Genomic DNA, 19,209 nt, shown 5'->3' on the forward strand with positions numbered 1-19,209 from the left:
ACACCTCTCGATCGATCGAGGTTACGGGAAATCAGAATTTTCAGCTTTTTGATTTTTGGGCCAGGCTTATGTATTTGAGTAGGGTTTCTTTTCTCACAACCCTAGACTTATATAAGGCTTATTTTAAAGGTCGTCACATAAGAGAATACAAGGAGAACATATGCAAAAAGGTGATTGATGCCTTATTCTCTCTGAAAGAAGTTACTGCGTCTTTGCGCCTTAGGGTTTTGTAACCAAGTGCTTCTTGATCTTCATTGTTGATGAAGTGAAGAACTTTGCAGCCAACATTCTTCTTCCTTAAATTGGTGAGTGAGTCACGTTTTGAGATTCGTGCAAAGGAGTTAGTCACGTACTGGGATCCGTGCAACAAAAAGGGTGGCGTTCATATATTGAAGAGTTCAGAGGTTCTGAAGCGGTAGAAAGTTTCTGCTGTGAGTTCATCTACGGGGATTGTAGAGTCTAGGGACAAAGGTTTTGTACTAGATCTGAAACTTCTCTTTACTATAGTGAATTTCTTTTCGGGAAGGTTTCCCCCCAGGTTTTTTACTGTGAAACTGGTTGGTTTCATTGGTTTTCCTGGGTCATCATATCTTGTCTTCTTTTATTTTCCGCTGCATGATTTTTACATGATATTGATGTTTGTTTGTTTTAACAAGTTTGATTCATAATAAATCTAATTAACAACTTGGATTTAAAACTTGTTAATTCTATCAACCGGGGTCTAAATTTCCCAACAGGGGGTATTTTAGCAAATAATATCAGCTAAAATCTATCTCAACTAGCAATAAATTTTTAGAAAATCCATCCTAAGATTTGGCCAAAAATGGTATGTTTAGGTTTAAGGTGTTCCTGCTGTTTTGGGTAAGAGCTGCTGGGGAAAAAGAAGCAGAAAAGGAAAGTGTTTTAGCAAGAAAGAGATAGTTATTTAGTTGGTTTTGATTTTAGCCAAATATGGAAAAATCAGTAATGCTAAGACTGCTAGGTTAGCTATTACATCTGTTCTGAAAAAACTGTCCCAACTGTTAGGAAAAACTGTGACAGCTATCATGAGACAGCTGTTGCTCGGGGCAGAAGCAGATGAGTGATTTCAGACCGCTAGAGAAGACATTCAACATTTATTTCATTGATTTGGCTGAAAATTGTAAGATCTCTTTCAAGGGTATCTTGCTATTTTGGGTATAGCAGCTAGCTGCTGGGATTTTAGCATTAAATGGATGATGATATCACTTCCAGCCAGGTGTCAAGTGCTGAATACACTACTGGAGTTCAGCTGGAAATGTTTTCTTTTTTTGGTGTTTGTGTTTTTGGTGCAAGGTTCCATTACAACACATTTCTAGTAAGTAATAGAATGGTTTGTTGAAAGTTAATGAAACTTTAGAGATTTAGTCAAAGTCTCATAGTGTTGTGACTTAATCTTGGTGAGCAAGAAGAGCATTTAATGCTCTGCTCTGACAGAGAAATATATGGTCTGATTGTGGCAGACAGCAGCTGGGTATCAGAGATATCATGAATATTTTGCATATAGTTAGAGATTAAAGACAACCAATCAGATTAGGCCATGTGTTTGAGTTGGATTTTAGCTAAAAGTAGTAATGTAGTTTATGTAGAATAATATAATGAAGTTTCTAAATTTGTATAGCAACAGCTGAGGATTGAATGAACAGTTATTTTCTCAGCAGTTAGATGGCTGGGGATATTGAGCATTTGTCACATGATGAATATTAAATTTTAGGAAAAGAGCAATGGAAAATTTTATCATCTAAAGTGCTATGTGATAAGAGATGCTTACCATATGTTATCCGCTACACACGAACTCGTCAAAGTTTAGGGAGTTGGAGAAGACACGCCAAGAAACATGTCTCTTTTATCAACTTTAAACTGTTGGAGCTCTACTAAACATACCTCTTGGCCCTCCAAACTATGACTCCCAAAGTTTCCCCAAAAAGACTTATAAGCTTGGATCATAAGCCGAAGATGAGATGACGTACCTCGGGTTTTGTTGTCATTTTATGTAAATATGGGCTCTTGTTGAAGAAGTCGCTTTCCATGAGAGTAAGAGATGTAATATAGGCCGTGAGCTTTGATTCATTGTTTAAGCCCGATCCATATGTTAATGTTGATGATGTCGTAGGGTTATGATCCCAATTGATGAAGAGGAAACGTGGACCATGAATCCGCCTCTTGAAGTAAGAATCTCGTGAGCCATGTGAGCCTAATTCATGTAGTTAAATGAGATATAAGTTTATTTTGGGTTTTAAAGAGATTTATCCAAAAAAATCAATAATATGTTGATGTGGCATGGATTGCCAATAAAGTAATGCCATGTGGACCGAAAAAAGAGTCCTCAACAACCTTTATCTACAATAACTTCAGCAAAAAGTTTTTAGTTTTAACAAAATAAGTGGATCTCAAATAGAGCCAAAGCAAGAGAATTTAGAAGGAAATAAAGCAAACTATTATACCATGGATGATTATAATTTATATAATTAGTTATTTCCATTTTTATCTATACTAACTTTCAAAATTCATCAAACTAACAAATTTTGAATATATCTATATATTTTGCCAACCTGAATTGGAAAAAATAAAATAAAATTAGAACCCAAGCCATGAAAACGGAAAACCAATTAGGAACATTGTTTTGGGTTTGCTTTGTTCAATGGGTTGAATGCACATCACTATGGACTAGATTTTAAGTCTAGACCCAAATTCTCTCCTCTACTCCACAGTCCACAAGGAATTTTTTTTTTAAATAACAATAAATATTAAAAAATTTAGTTAGTTGTCACGTTGCAAAAGAATTTTGAAAACTAGCATCTCGAGTGTCTAAAACTCGAGTTCCAAGATAAAAATCAAGTTTTTGAGGCCTGAACTGTAAAAAAAATCCAAGTGAAAATCGAGTTTTAAAAACTCGAGTTCAAAAAACGCCGCTATAGGGCTTAAAAACGTCACTATAGGGCTTAAAAATGGAGTTATAAAAAAATTTAGCAAAAAAACGCCACTATAGGGCTTTAAAACGTCAGTATAGGGCATAAAAACGCCACTATAGGGCTGCCTGAATCTAGTATTGAACATTTATGAAAAAATTTTGCAGAAAAACGCCGCTATAGGGTTTTAAAACGCCACTATAAAACTTAAAAACGCCACTATAGGGGCGATAAAACTAAAAATTTTTTTGCATGGAACTCGAGTTTTAGAAACTCGAGATTTATGTAAATGGATCTCGATTTTCTAAAACTCGAGATGTCTACTTTCCCTTATAGTTTCAAGCAATGCCTAACTAACTATATACAAATGATTTTCAACGTTATTATGCGCATTTCCCCGTCCACAAGCTTTGATTTTCTCCCTTGCCTTGCCTCCATCTCTCTTTGAAAGCTAAGCTAAGCAGCAATGTCAGACTACGAGGAGAGATGGGAATGTTGCTAACCCATATTTTCATTTTCCTACCTATCAAATCCATCATTGTCTATACCTCAGTCTCTAAAAATTGGAATTCCCTAATCCAAAACCCATATTTCATTTCCACCCATCTACCACCACTCCCACAAAAACCTCCTCATCTTCAACCTGTGCTCACAGAATCACAAAGAAATCCTACGCTCCCATATGCTCTTTAAGTCGTCATGAGCCACAAGCATTTGTCAATGGGGCTCTACCTTGAGCTGCTTTTAGGAAGAACTTCCAAATTGTGAGTTGCGCGGTACTCTTTTCCTGGCTATATGGGTCTGTTTCCGTATGTGGGAATTCCATTGCCTATAGTTATGAAAAGCAATATATTTTTCAAGATGGGCATTATCGTCATCGATTCATTTTATGGGTGATGAAAGAGTATGGTGTTGCATCGTCGTGGACACCATTTTTTACTGCTAATGAAGATTTTGGAATGTCCAAACCAAGGCCAAGAGTTTTTAGGAGGAAGGGGATGTTGTGTTCGTATTGAGTGAAGGACAAGTTGTCTCTTGGAATCATGAGAGCAAAAACTTTAAGGACAACAGTGCAGTAACATACTAAGGAGAATAGGAATGGCAACAAATAGGGTTTGGGTCAGATTTTTTCATATTCGGACCCAACCCGCAGGCCAAGACTCGTAGCCCGAACTCGACCCATTTACTAAACAGATTTTTTTTAGGGCCCGAACCCGCCCTCGCTAGGCCCGCGGGCCTCATTAAGCCCTGCCAAATTTGGGCCCAATTCGCGGCCCAACCAAAAAAAAATATTTTGAAGCCCAACATAGCTACTAAAAAGGAAAAAAGTCAAGGCACCCATTTAAATATTCAATAATGGAGAAAGAATTGAAACAAAGACAAAAATAATTCTGCACAAGATGCAACCCCCGTAGTAAAGTTGAAAAGAAAATGAAAAGCCAAAAGAAAGAAATGGAAGTGAAAAAGAAGAAGAAAACATAACCAACACTGTTGAAGCATAAAGATTAATTGAAAAGGAAAGAGAGATCAGATCAACTACAACCAAAACCCAAATTGTAAAACGGCGTGCTCCTACTTAAAACCCAGACCCAACCCAACGTAGCCACACTCCTCTTCAAAACCCAAACCTAACCCAATGCTATGCTCCTTCTCAAAACCCAGACTGAACCCAACACAGCCACCTCGTACTCCTCCACAGTCACCACCAAAGCCACTATAACCCAAAGCTACCACTGATCTGAACTAAAGTGTGAGAGTCTGAGACATGAGAAAGATAAGGACAGAACATAGAGGGAGAGGCAGAAAGAGCGTGAGAAATAAATTAATGTACAGTCTGTGAGTGACTAAGTGAGGCCGTGTGCTATGAGTGAGTGAGTGACTGAGTGTGCTTTTGTGAGGCAGTGAAGGGGAAGGAGGCGTGAGCTAAAATGAGGGAGTGAGGGTAAGGTGGGAGGCGTGAGCTGCTGCTTAAAAATAAGGGAATTAGGGTTAGTTATAGCTATATATATATATATATATAGGGGTTTTAAGTAATTTCATAATTACCGAGTCAGGTCTAGGTCTGGGTTTGAGCCGGGTTTCAGGCCGAATTTTTTATAAAACCTGAACCCAGACCAGGTTTTTTTTAAACCCATACCCGACCCTATTCCTTATCGGACCAGGTAAAACCCAGCCCATTAGGGTCAGGCAGAAATTGCCATCCCTAAAGGAGAATAGGTAAGACGCATTTCATGTTTAATTTTTTTAATGATTTTTCATTTTGTTCTTTATATATACTTGACATTTATAATATCATACATTAATATGAATATATACTGTTCAATGTGACACTTTTCCATATATCTTATTATTGTTGATTCCTAACCTTAATCAAGTGGATTTATCTTTAGGATAAATAGCTTATCAAGGTTGTGGTCACTCTTAGTTATATTGAGGTGATAGTTGAGTACATCGCATATATGCTTAAAATTGTTTGTCCTCAATTCAAATTTTGTTTAATGTAATAATTAATACTTAAAAAAGAAAGTGGTCAGCATTACTTATCAAATTTGAGCAAGCTTATTTATCAAGCCAAGATCATGTTTCCTGTCACTAATAATTTATTAAGTATAGATAGATGTGCTAAATTGTTTATTTGCTTGCAATTTTTTGGTGACCTCTTTGAACTCCTTGTTTTCACTCTTATACTAAAAGTTCTTCATGTTCTCCTTGTATTATTTATTCAAAAAGTTTCTCATTCTGTTAAATGTAATCTGTATAAGCTATAGATTTTGCTTGCACATTTTAATTCTTCTTTTGCCTAAAATGCCTATCTTCTTACTGAAAAACAAGGAGAAAGCAACGCTTTAGCTGGTATTGCTTACTTTGGGCGATTAAGAAATAAGAACTGAAAATGACCTGTTGATGTCTCCTGGATCTGTTTTGTTATCTTTCCTTCCTTAGCATGATTTGCATCATTGTTTCTAGTCCAATAAAGCAGTTTGCACTTTAACCTTATTTTAATAAAGAGCAGCTATGTTTTGATTTTGTTAAAAAAATATCATTTTTTATTAAATTGGTTCATTGTATTAAACTGTTTATATCTTAGTTTGATTGGAGTAGGACCATTATGGTGTGCTTTGTTATGCACTGATTCTTTTCTTATCCCATTTTGTTTATTGTTGCCGATGCTTGTGAGGTGAGGATCTTAGGGACTTCTTGATGCGTTATTGTCTTACAATTTTGGACGAACATTAACTTCCAACAAATTTGAGAAAGATAAACAACTAGCAGCAGTTATCAAGCATATGGTTTTGACTTTGTAAATTCCTTCCTTGCCCTTGAAAGTTGTGACCTTTTTTTTTTTTTTATCTAAAATAATAGGTTAAAAACGCCACTATAGGGCTTTAAAACGTCAGTATAGGGCATAAAAACGCCACTATAGGGCTGCCTGAATCTAGTATTGAACATTTATGAAAAAATTTTGCAGAAAAACGCCGCTATAGGGTTTTAAAACGCCACTATAAAACTTAAAAACGCCACTATAGGGGCGATAAAACTAAAAATTTTTTTGCATGGAACTCGAGTTTTAGAAACTCGAGATTTATGTAAATGGATCTCGATTTTCTAAAACTCGAGATGTCTACTTTCCCTTATAGTTTCAAGCAATGCCTAACTAACTATATACAAATGATTTTCAACGTTATTATGCGCATTTCCCCGTCCACAAGCTTTGATTTTCTCCCTTGCCTTGCCTCCATCTCTCTTTGAAAGCTAAGCTAAGCAGCAATGTCAGACTACGAGGAGAGATGGGAATGTTGCTAACCCATATTTTCATTTTCCTACCTATCAAATCCATCATTGTCTATACCTCAGTCTCTAAAAATTGGAATTCCCTAATCCAAAACCCATATTTCATTTCCACCCATCTACCACCACTCCCACAAAAACCTCCTCATCTTCAACCTGTGCTCACAGAATCACAAAGAAATCCTACGCTCCCATATGCTCTTTAAGTCGTCATGAGCCACAAGCATTTGTCAATGGGGCTCTACCTTGAGCTGCTTTTAGGAAGAACTTCCAAATTGTGAGTTGCGCGGTACTCTTTTCCTGGCTATATGGGTCTGTTTCCGTATGTGGGAATTCCATTGCCTATAGTTATGAAAAGCAATATATTTTTCAAGATGGGCATTATCGTCATCGATTCATTTTATGGGTGATGAAAGAGTATGGTGTTGCATCGTCGTGGACACCATTTTTTACTGCTAATGAAGATTTTGGAATGTCCAAACCAAGGCCAAGAGTTTTTAGGAGGAAGGGGATGTTGTGTTCGTATTGAGTGAAGGACAAGTTGTCTCTTGGAATCATGAGAGCAAAAACTTTAAGGACAACAGTGCAGTAACATACTAAGGAGAATAGGAATGGCAACAAATAGGGTTTGGGTCAGATTTTTTCATATTCGGACCCAACCCGCAGGCCAAGACTCGTAGCCCGAACTCGACCCATTTACTAAACAGATTTTTTTTAGGGCCCGAACCCGCCCTCGCTAGGCCCGCGGGCCTCATTAAGCCCTGCCAAATTTGGGCCCAATTCGCGGCCCAACCAAAAAAAAATATTTTGAAGCCCAACATAGCTACTAAAAAGGAAAAAAGTCAAGGCACCCATTTAAATATTCAATAATGGAGAAAGAATTGAAACAAAGACAAAAATAATTCTGCACAAGATGCAACCCCCGTAGTAAAGTTGAAAAGAAAATGAAAAGCCAAAAGAAAGAAATGGAAGTGAAAAAGAAGAAGAAAACATAACCAACACTGTTGAAGCATAAAGATTAATTGAAAAGGAAAGAGAGATCAGATCAACTACAACCAAAACCCAAATTGTAAAACGGCGTGCTCCTACTTAAAACCCAGACCCAACCCAACGTAGCCACACTCCTCTTCAAAACCCAAACCTAACCCAATGCTATGCTCCTTCTCAAAACCCAGACTGAACCCAACACAGCCACCTCGTACTCCTCCACAGTCACCACCAAAGCCACTATAACCCAAAGCTACCACTGATCTGAACTAAAGTGTGAGAGTCTGAGACATGAGAAAGATAAGGACAGAACATAGAGGGAGAGGCAGAAAGAGCGTGAGAAATAAATTAATGTACAGTCTGTGAGTGACTAAGTGAGGCCGTGTGCTATGAGTGAGTGAGTGACTGAGTGTGCTTTTGTGAGGCAGTGAAGGGGAAGGAGGCGTGAGCTAAAATGAGGGAGTGAGGGTAAGGTGGGAGGCGTGAGCTGCTGCTTAAAAATAAGGGAATTAGGGTTAGTTATAGCTATATATATATATATATATAGGGGTTTTAAGTAATTTCATAATTACCGAGTCAGGTCTAGGTCTGGGTTTGAGCCGGGTTTCAGGCCGAATTTTTTATAAAACCTGAACCCAGACCAGGTTTTTTTTAAACCCATACCCGACCCTATTCCTTATCGGACCAGGTAAAACCCAGCCCATTAGGGTCAGGCAGAAATTGCCATCCCTAAAGGAGAATAGGTAAGACGCATTTCATGTTTAATTTTTTTAATGATTTTTCATTTTGTTCTTTATATATACTTGACATTTATAATATCATACATTAATATGAATATATACTGTTCAATGTGACACTTTTCCATATATCTTATTATTGTTGATTCCTAACCTTAATCAAGTGGATTTATCTTTAGGATAAATAGCTTATCAAGGTTGTGGTCACTCTTAGTTATATTGAGGTGATAGTTGAGTACATCGCATATATGCTTAAAATTGTTTGTCCTCAATTCAAATTTTGTTTAATGTAATAATTAATACTTAAAAAAGAAAGTGGTCAGCATTACTTATCAAATTTGAGCAAGCTTATTTATCAAGCCAAGATCATGTTTCCTGTCACTAATAATTTATTAAGTATAGATAGATGTGCTAAATTGTTTATTTGCTTGCAATTTTTTGGTGACCTCTTTGAACTCCTTGTTTTCACTCTTATACTAAAAGTTCTTCATGTTCTCCTTGTATTATTTATTCAAAAAGTTTCTCATTCTGTTAAATGTAATCTGTATAAGCTATAGATTTTGCTTGCACATTTTAATTCTTCTTTTGCCTAAAATGCCTATCTTCTTACTGAAAAACAAGGAGAAAGCAACGCTTTAGCTGGTATTGCTTACTTTGGGCGATTAAGAAATAAGAACTGAAAATGACCTGTTGATGTCTCCTGGATCTGTTTTGTTATCTTTCCTTCCTTAGCATGATTTGCATCATTGTTTCTAGTCCAATAAAGCAGTTTGCACTTTAACCTTATTTTAATAAAGAGCAGCTATGTTTTGATTTTGTTAAAAAAATATCATTTTTTATTAAATTGGTTCATTGTATTAAACTGTTTATATCTTAGTTTGATTGGAGTAGGACCATTATGGTGTGCTTTGTTATGCACTGATTCTTTTCTTATCCCATTTTGTTTATTGTTGCCGATGCTTGTGAGGTGAGGATCTTAGGGACTTCTTGATGCGTTATTGTCTTACAATTTTGGACGAACATTAACTTCCAACAAATTTGAGAAAGATAAACAACTAGCAGCAGTTATCAAGCATATGGTTTTGACTTTGTAAATTCCTTCCTTGCCCTTGAAAGTTGTGACCTTTTTTTTTTTTTTATCTAAAATAATAGGTGGTCAATGATTTAGCACATGACCTGGTTGAGAAAATTAGAAAGACTAGGAGGTGGAAAACTTGGTTGGTAGCCTATAAAGTTGATATGAATAAAGTTTATGATAAGACTGATAGAGGAAGCTCAGAATTCAAACAAGGGTCTGAGAAAGAGGAAGAGACGTGTAACGGCTAGTTTACAACGGTTACTTCTCTTTAAGACCAAAACGGTGTCGTATACCTTTATTGGAACGGTGACGTTTTGATCTTCACTGATTCCAGTCTTGCTCTGTTCTTGTGAAGTAGGCTCGGAATGCACCATTGTTCCAGAGGTGGTTACAGAGGCTTCAATCCTAACTGTCATCCCTAGAATTCAGGGATTCTGTTATGAGTTGTTATAATTCAATTATTAGAGGATCTTTAGAAGATTCTAGATTAATCTATTCTGTAATCTTGTATATATAGTGCTGTATAGTGTATGATTCTGAGATGAGCTTAATAATACAACTTTTCTTTCATTGAGATGTTTCTTGCGCGCTCTCTCTCATTTCCTTGTTAGTTTTCCACCATTGTTAACCACCTGTAAGGTCCAAAATCTTTCAAAGACTTATCTGGGCCTTCATTTTGACTATGCTGGAAAAAATGAATTTTTGATTAAGCAATGCATCTGCACAGATTCTATTGAATGGTTCCCTGGGAAAAATTTCCCTCAATATGGCTCAAGGCAAGGGGATCCACTTTCACCTTATAAGTGTGCAAATAGCTTGTCTTTGGCCCTTTGTTCAAGGTAATAATGAAATGCAACATAGTGTTTTGAAATTTTTTATGTGGTATTGCTTGTAATTTTTTCATTGTAGGGAGCAGGTAAATTGATATACTAAACTGGAATTTTATCTGCTCATCTAAGAAAGATAGTTGGTTAGGATATAGAAAATGGGTCCTTTGAATAAGGTTTGGTTGCAAAGCAATTCTGTTATAAAGGAGTTACTTGTAAAACAAATTGTTTGCTGCATAAGGAGTTAATGGCTAAGTACTGTAAAGGAAAGCATTTTTAGTTTCAGGTGTCAGCATTCTGACTATTGGGTTGCAAAGGTATCCTGTCTTGTAGATATTCAGCTTTAGCTGAAACTACATTTTGTGTTGGAGATGGTATTTCAGTTTTGCTAAATCAGAGTTTTTATGCAAACTGTTGCAGATCTAACTGATCGTGACAGATTGTGTTGGAAATTTTATCTCGCTAAGAAACTTTACCAACCTACAGTGGCAGGTGAAATATGTAAGATTTCCTAGAGGGAAATTTAAGGACAAGTTAATCTGGCCACACTCTGAACCTGGACTTTATAGTGTTAAAAAGGGTATTTCTTAAGCAAAAACCCAACTTTGGAAGATAATGATGGTATTGTTGTTTCTGCTTAGCAGGATTCTTTTTGGGCCAGATTTGAGAGCTTGATATTACCTTTTAAATGTCTTATTTTTCTGTGGAAATAATTAATAATGATTTGTTTGTGAGGTCAGACATAATTAGAAGACCAGTTGTAGTTTCTAATGCCTATGTGATGTGTGGTGAACCGTGAATATGAGGAAATTGTGAGGCATTTGTTTTTCTCTTGTCCAATTACAAGAGCAATTTGATTTACTTCAGTGTGGAATTAGAGTGGAGATTTTTTTTTTCTTGGTATAAGTTAGAATGGATTCTTTGCAACCCCAATCAGTGAGGGTTAGGTTAGAGCGATGATGATATGTTTTCTTTGAAAATAATATTGTTATTTTCTAATTCAGGATGATAAAATTAACCAAACCATACGAAAGCATTTAGGGGACGTTTGGTTTGGAGGAATCCAGGCAAATTCACTAAAATTTAATTCTAACATGTATAATACAAAATAATTTTTTAAATTCTTATTTGTTCATGGCAATCACTACATCATGCTTTGTTAATAAATTTTTTTTTTTTTTTTTTTATATCTAACTTAGCAGATTCTCAAAAGAAAAAATAAATCCTAAATAGGATATATACACACACACTAACTTTTCACCATAATTTTTAAAAAGAGATCAAGATTTTTTTTTGGGGGGGGGGGGGGGGAATATTTTAAAATATTCAAAATGACTTTTGCTTTTTTTTTTTTTTTTTCAACAGGTTGAGGAGAGATATGTCGTTACAAGTCTTTCGGTGCTTGATAAACTTTGCATTTTAATTATAAATTTATCAATTATGTGTTTACTAATCATGAGTAAACTTTTAAAAGAAAATCTTAAAAAAAAAATAAAATACATTATTAAATAAAGAGAGAGGGGAAGAGTGTTGTTTCTTCAAATCTCCGGGGGGGGGGGGGGGGAGTTTTTAACTTCAAGTTTGGGGTGAAAAGTCATTTCCTTAAATCTCAAGAGAGAGAAGTGTAACTACCCTTAATATTCCAAGTTGATCAAATTAGTTATAATATTCCAAGTTGATCAAAACTAACTCTTAACATATTAAAATAAATAAAACTAACAAATTTTAATTAAGTAATAAATCTAAAATAAATAAAACTAACAAAATTAAATACATATATCTTTCATATTATAATATATATTCTTAATTACTCTTTTACCCTCTCCTTTATAATTTGTGTATGGTCTATGCTTAGAATTTTTAGAAGATGGCAAGGCAACAAACACTTGTAAGTTGTAAACTTGCTGCTGCTGCTCTAATGGTTAGGTTTTTTTTTTTTTTTTTTTTTTTTTTTTTTTTAAATGGTCTAACCCAACCCACGTGGGTGACCAACAATTTCGTGCCACTTGTTCACTTCATGTGTATCATTTATGTTTGATATATCAAATTTTAATGCTAAACATATTTGAATCACACAAATTACTAGCTTTGATGATTGAGATTGCATTGCACTTTGTACAATTGTGCTTAATAGTTGAGATTGAGAATTGAAAAAAAGAAAGAAAAAGAAAAAAAAAAAAAGCAACTTTCAATTTCAAGGTTCAACCATTGAATAAAATTTTTTTAAGAAGTAAAAAAGTGATGAAAAAAAGAAAAAAATATATTGCATCATGTATTGCATCCAATCTCAATTTGAGAACTGCTAAGAACTTTTTTTTTTTTTTTTTTTTTAAAGGAGTCAAGCAACTTGCAATTAAAGGTTCATTAAAATACAAATTGCACTGTTGATTGAATGGCATATCTGACTTCACAGGTTGATGAATTTGAGTTTGAAGCACATTGAAGCATAGTCATCTTTTTCAATTATAATAATAAATTATTAAAACACATTTTCTTCAATTGCTTAGGTGTTCTAGATTTGCTATTTTCGTGTATTGGAGAGGAGAATACAATTCAAGAGTTAATTGTTAAAGATGTTTAGTGTCTGTGAGTGGAAAATTTTTTATTTTCCCAAATAGAATATGGGTTAGCCAAGCTGAAACTCGACTAGGCACTTGAGATGGTACCCAAAGGCTTTTGATGTGATGACAAAGCCAATCTAAAACAAGAATAAAGGTTGCACATGAAAAAACAGCAACAAAGCCCATGAAAAACGTTACAATACTTAATTAGTACATTAATGGTCCTGTCCGATAGTCCAAAATCAGTCCTCTAGTGTACGTTATCTCCACTCCAGCCAGTAGTAGATACTTTCAGGTAGTAAGTGTGTTTACATAGTAAAAATCAATTTTTTTTCCTTATTATTATTAAGTCAACATGAAAATTTTATAGTTTCCAANAAGTCATTTTGAATATTTTAAAATATTCTTTAATTAAAAATTCAAAACAATGAATTTTAATTTCGAAATGGAGAATAATTTTGGAAACCTAACAGTAATGTGACATTTGGTACGGGGTAATGTTTTAGGATTCCCAGGAATGTTTAAAAATTCTCATGTTTGGTTGCAAACCACGCTAAGAAATCAGATGCCAGAAGAATCTAGATTCCCCCTTTAAACCCCTCTCAGTAGGAATGTAGATTTCCTTTAAAACAGGTGGGTATCCAGATTCCTAAGCTTAAAGGAAATTGTACTTTTTATAAATTGATAATTTTAACCCTTTTTCCTTATCATTTAAGTAATTAAGATAAAATATAAAACAAATTATCAATATCTTTTCTCTTGTCTTATAGACCTAAACGTTGTCAGGTTGTTTTGTTATGGATTAAACTCTTTTAAAATTATTGTTAAGAATAAAGCATTTGAGAATTTAAATAGTTATTTTTGTATTGTACTTGTCATTTTAATATGTTAGACTACAATTTTAATAAATTTGTCATAATTAATAGTTTATATTTTGTTTTTTTGTTATTTATTTAGAGGAAGATTTTTTTTAAAGGACTTGGTAGCTTACATTCAAATCTAAGAATAGAATGGGAAAAATAAATAATTCATTTAAGATTCTTAAAAATAAACCAAACATTATCATTTCACATTGTTAGGAATCTTAAAAGATTCCCAATGAAACCAAATATAGAAATAGTTACATTTCTAGGCATTCAGATTGCAAGGAATCACATTCCTAGGAATCTAGATGCTAGAAGTAATGTGGGTTCCCTCGTATCAAATGACACCACAACATTTTTAATATTAATTTAACAAAGTTTGGTCAACCGGATGCTAATGGGGGAAAGTGTTTTTTTCCCTTCAAATTTGGGATGAAGTATCATTCCCTCAAACCTCAAATGAGATGAGTTTAATTACCCTTTTATTAAATAATGAGTTTTAATAATTTATTGTAAGCCCAATTTTTTTTATTATGTCTAATAAAATGTTTCCAACTTAAATTGGATCTTTACTGATTAGGTTGGATTGGTTTTTAGACCTACAATGGATTGGGTTAGAAAATGCCTTAAATTAACCTGACCCAACCCATACATACCCCTAAACACAAATCTTGTTTCATAATGTAATCAAGTTTAAATGGATCTTTTAGGTTTTGATAGTTGAGATCTATCAAGAGCTTTTGTTGATGTTGTATTTGTTAATGGTCTAGAAGTTGAATGGCATTAGATGTTATCGTTTAGGATAGATAAAGATAAGCAAGACTTAGGTGCAGTACTTTGGTGTTGTTCCTTAAGTTCTTTTTTTAACATTTTGTCATGTGAATTTTTCCTCATGGAATGAAAGTGTATTTTTTAATTAAATAGTCACATGGGTAAATCTTAAATGAACAACCTAAAGAATAGTACTGTACCTAACTTTTGTCCAATAAAGATATATGGTTTTGGTCGATAATTTTTATTGAAATTTTCTAAGATGACTAAAACTAAATCAAAAGGGATCCTAAGTCACTAGTACTATCAAAACTCAATTCAACACATGGTCCAAACACCATATGCAATTGGTGTATATGCAATCCTTGCAATTAACCAATAATTGTATATGTCACCAACTCTTTCAAAATTCGGGCTTACATTAAATTATTTAAACTCAATATTCAATAAATAATTACAAATTACTATATAATTAATCATAATATTCAAATATTATTATTGTTGGTTAATTTTGAATTGAAAATTACTTGGACTTGGAATTTGGATTTGAAATTGAAAATTGCATGAATTTGAAAAAAAAAAAAAAAAAAAAAAAAAAAAAAAAAAAAAAAAAAGCCAACTCAACCTAAAATGACATCACTACAGACCCTGTTTTAAGTCCAGCATCCAGAGACCAAATTCTCTCCCGACTCCACAACTCTACAGTCTACACTACACTATTACAGTGCTTCACAACCTTCCTTTCCTCTTGTCATCTCTCTCTCTCTCTCTCTCTCTCTCTCTCTCTCTCTCTTTTCTACGCTTGCCTATCAAACCCATAATCATCTGCACCTCTGTTTCAAAGACATGGAAATCCCAAATCCAAAACCCAACTTTCATTTCCACCCATCTCCCCCATTCCCACAACAAAAACAAAAACCTCCTTCTCTTCAGCCTCTACTCACAGACTCACAAAGAGTCCTACGCATTGCAGAACGAAGATGAGCCTCATTTCACCCAACACTCCAGCTTTGATTACCCTTTCCATGTTCCATTCCTTCAGTTCCCATACGGAACATTCCGTGTGGTGGGTACTTCACCCAATGTCTCCCCTACACTAGGTTCGGCACGTTTATTGGGTTTGGCTTTGATCCCAAAACTAATGACTATAAAGTGGTCAGGCTTGTGCTCAACCTGAGGTCGAGGTTTAATCACTGTCCACTGGTGAATGGAGAACAGTTAGGACTGGTTTGGCTCCCATATGTGCTGTACGTCGTCGTGAGCCACAGGCATTTGTCAATGGAGCTATGCATTGGGTTGCTTGCAGAGTATATGATGACGGATTTCAACGTTTTGTATTGGTGTTCGATTTGGGTGATGAGGTCTTCCGTGAAATACTGCTGCTGCCTGAACTTCCAGATACCTGTGAGTTGCCTTTTCTATCTGGGTCTGTTTCCGTATATGGGAATTCCATCGCCTAAAGTTATATTAATCGACATGGGCATGATAGTCATCATTTCATTTTATGGGTGATGAAAGAGTATGGTGTTGCATCGTCATGGATGCCATTTTATACTGCTGATGGAGTCTTCAGAATGGCCATACCATGGCCAATAGGATTTAGGAAGAATGGGGATGTTGTATTCATATTGCGTGAAGGACAACTTGTCTCTTGGAATCGTGAGAGCAAGGAGTTTAAGGATCTTAGGATCATTGGATATGAGAATACTTTTGTTCATTCTTTTGTTGAGAGTCTAGTTTTACTTGACAAAGCCACCAATAGTGTAGTTATATACTAAGGAGAATAGGTAAGATGCATTTTTTTCATTTTGTTCTTTGAATGTAGTGGGCATTGATTATATCATACATTAGATATGAATATGAAACTGTTGTAAATTCTTATTATTGTTGATTCATTACCTTAATCAAGTAGGTTTGTTTTTAGGATAAATAGCTTACCAAGGTTGTGGTTTCTCTCAGATAGTTGAGTACATAGAATATATACTTAAAATTGTTTGTTCTCAATTCAAATTTTGTTTTATATAATAATTTATTACTTAAAAAAGAAAGTGGTCAGCGTTGCTTACCAACTTTGAGTAAAGCTTATTTACCAAGCCAAGTTCATGTTTCCTGCTACTTATAATTTACAAAGTACAGATAGATGGGCTCAATTGTTTCTTTGCTGACAATTTTATGGTGACAGATCTTTTAACTCCCTGATTTCACACTTATACTAAATGTTCTTCATGTTTTCCTTGTATTATTTATTCAAAAAGTTTCTCATTCTGTCAAATGTAATCTGTATAAGCTAAAAATTTTGCTCATACATTTTAATTCTTCTATTGCCTTAAATGCCTTTCTTCTTATTGAAAAACAAGGAGAAATCGGCTCTTTAGCTGGTATTGCTTGCTTTGGGTGATTAAGAAATAAGAACTGAAAATGGCCTATTGATACCCCCCAGATCTATTTTGTTATCTTTCCTTCATGATTTGCATCGTTGTTTCTAGTCCCAATAAAGTATTTTTAACTTTAACCTTATTTTAATGAAGAGCAGCTATGTTTTGATTTTGTTAAAAAAATGTCATTTTTAATTAAACTGGTTCATTGTATTAAGCTGTTTATATCTTAGTTTGATTGGAGTCGGATTCTTTTCTTATCCCATTTTGCTTATTGTTGCCTATGCTTGTGCAGGTGAGGATCTTAGGGACTTCTTGATGCCTTCTTGTCATACAATTTTGGAAGAACAATAACTTCCAACAAATTTGAGAAAGATAAACAACTAGCAGCAGTTATCAAGCATATGGTTTTGGCTCTGTAAATTCCTCCCTTGCCCTTGAAAGTTGTGACTTTTTTTTTTCAAACATAATAGGTGATCAGTGATTTATAATAATCTGTTGTTAGCACATGACCTGGTTGAGAAAATTAGAATGACTGGGAGGTGGAAAACTTGGTTGGTAGCCTATAAAGTTGATATGAATAAAGTTTATGATAAGACATATCTGGGACTTCATTTTGACTATGTTGGAAGAAATGAATTCTTGATTAAGCGGTGCATTTGCACAATTTCTTATCAGATTCCATTGAATGGTTCCCTGGGTAAAATTATTTTCCCTCAATATGGCTCAAGGCAAGGGGATCCACATTCACCTTATAAGTGTGCAAATAGCTTGTCTTTGGCCCTTTGTTCAAGGCAATAATGATATGCAACATAGTTTTTTGAAATTTTTTATGTGGTATTGTTTGCAATTCTATTCTTTCTAGAGACATTGTAGGGAGCAGGCAAATTCTTTTACTAAACTGGAATTTTATCTGCAGATCTAAGAAAAGATCGTTGGTTAGGATGTGGAAAATGGGTCCTTTAAATAAGGTTTGGTAGCAAAGCAGTTCTGTTATAAAGGAGTTATTTGTAATCCAAATTGTTTGCTGCATGAGGATTTAATGGCTAAGTACTGTGAAGGAAAGCATTTTTAGTTTCAGATCTAAGCTTTCTAACTATTGGGTTGGAAAGATGTCCTGTCTTGTAGATATTCAGCTTTGACTGAAACTACATGTTGTATCGGAGATGGTACTTCAGTCTCACTGAATAAGAGTTCTTTTGCAAACTGCTGCAGATCTAATTGATTGTGACAGGTTGTGTTGTAAATTTTATCTCACTAAAAACCTTTACCAACCTACAGTGGCAGGTGAAATGTGTAAGATTTCATTGTCTAGAGGAAAATTTAAGGAGAACTTAATCTGGCTACACTCTGAATCTGGACTTTATATTGTTAAAAAGGTTAATTCTTAAGCAAAAACCAGACTTTGGAAGATAATAATGGTACTGTTCTTTCTGCTTGGCAGGATTCTTTTTGGGCCAGATATGAGAGCTTGATATTATCTTTTAAATGTCTTATTTTTCTGTGGAAATAATTAATAATGATTTGTTTGTGAAGTCTGACCTAATTAGAAGACAAGTTTTAGTTTCTGTTTCATGTGTGAATGTGTGATCCGTGGTGAATATGAGGAAACTGTGAGTCATTTGTTTTTCCCTTTTCCAATTACAATTTGGTTTACTTCTGTGTGTGGTTTTAGAGTGGAATTTTTTTTTGTTTGTTTCTTGGGATAAGTTAAAATGGATTTTTTGCAACCCAATCAGTGAGGGTTAGGTTAGAGCACTGGCTATTTGTTTTCTTCGAAAATAATGTTATTTTCAAATTCAGGATGTGAAAAAAAAAACCAAACCATAGGGATTCTTACCTCTCCAATCACATGATAAATTGCAATTCTAGAGCACCCCACCAACCAAAGAAAATATGATTTGTAGTTATTATAATTGAACACCCTAACAAATCAATGGGGCTCTGCATTGGGTTGCTTTCTGGGTTAATGATAATAAATCTTATCTTTTTGGTCTGGTGTTCCATTTGGACAACAAGGTGAAATACTGCTTCCAGAACTTCCAGGTTATACATATAACAATGCAGGTTTGTTGTCTGCTTCTGTTTCTGTTTTTCGGAATTCCATCGCCCTGTTTCAAAAAGGTTATTGTTATCGTATGAAGGACAACTCGACTCTTGGGTTCCTGGGAGCAAAGAGATAAGGCTCTTTAGGATTATCGGATATGAGGATGCTTTTGTTGATTCTTATTCTAGTTCTGCTAGGCAAGTTCGCCAACGGAGCAATTCCATATTAAGGAAAATAGTTAAGATGC

At 34.7% G+C, this 19,209-nt stretch overlaps 1 long non-coding RNA gene across 1 annotated transcript; it reads left to right on the forward strand.

The window, feature by feature from the left end:
• Positions 1-6,039: 6,039 nt before the first annotated feature.
• LOC136070280 (uncharacterized) lies at positions 6,040-18,349 on the forward strand. The gene is made up of 3 exons (XR_010631564.1): positions 6,040-6,228; positions 9,408-9,530; positions 17,211-18,349. It is a non-coding gene; the product is annotated as an uncharacterized LOC136070280 (long non-coding RNA).
• The last annotated feature ends 860 nt before the right edge of the window (positions 18,350-19,209 follow it).

This window comes from Quercus suber, unplaced genomic scaffold, assembly GCF_002906115.3.
Source record: "Quercus suber isolate HL8 unplaced genomic scaffold, Cork oak 2.0 scaffold_223, whole genome shotgun sequence".
In the NCBI taxonomy this organism is placed as follows: Eukaryota; Viridiplantae; Streptophyta; class Magnoliopsida; order Fagales; family Fagaceae; genus Quercus; species Quercus suber.